This window comes from Phaseolus vulgaris, chromosome 2 (genome assembly GCF_000499845.2).
Source record: "Phaseolus vulgaris cultivar G19833 chromosome 2, P. vulgaris v2.0, whole genome shotgun sequence".
Classification (NCBI taxonomy): Eukaryota; Viridiplantae; Streptophyta; class Magnoliopsida; order Fabales; family Fabaceae; genus Phaseolus; species Phaseolus vulgaris.
This window is the reverse complement of record NC_023758.2, coordinates 17,626,200-17,627,070: the sequence shown is the minus strand read 5'-3', so window position 1 is coordinate 17,627,070 and position 871 is coordinate 17,626,200.

Here is an 871-nt window from a genome sequence, read left to right as displayed (position 1 = left end):
TCTCTGTTTTCTGTTTTGGGCTTTTTTTTTTGTTTTGGGTTTTTACTATTGCATAGAAATTTTTGCTCTTTGTAAATGTTTACTAGTGTACCTTCATTTTCTGATTAATAAAATTCTTTTTACTCATCTTTTCTCTCTTTGGAAGTTTCTTCTTCCCGTCTTCCAAAACCTCTTTGTACTCACGGTGGCTTGATTTCAAACACTCAATATTAGGATTCTTGGTTTAGCACACTCTTCCTTATTAAGTAATTACTTTTATGGTGGTATCAGAGCTCTTCCTTTGAAGAACTTTGTTGCGCTTCTTTTCTGATCTCTTCTTGATTCTGTTTCGCCGTTCAGTTGAAGAGAGGGGGGGGGGGGGGGAGTGGGTGGGTTAATTGACCTTTTAAAACTTTTGTGCAGATTCAAGTTTTATCACAGTACACAGAAAATAAATTGATTTATTTAGTAATGAACATATTTAATTTTTACACTGTTTATGTATTAAAGCGTTTATACCAGTCAAGTAATTCTTGAAATTATGCAGATTGATTTGCAAGCTATACACACACTGATTTTAAGAGGATATTATGTAAAACAGAATCAGTGACCTCCAATTTTTTAAGCAAGTGATAAAGGTTCAATTATTAGCTTGACAATCAATTGGGTAACCTATCACAATCAAAAAATTCCAGTTGTAATTAACAGTTCATATATCTTCTTAACAAAATCAAACTTTTGATTTGTAAAATCTTTCAAGAACACATGCTAATTCTCTGTAAATCCTTAATTCTCTGTTGTAAAACTTGTTTTCTTGTATGATCCATCTTTAAACACAGGAACAAGCTTTCTTTTTATAGAAAAACAACTTATAACAGATTTTCAAAAAACA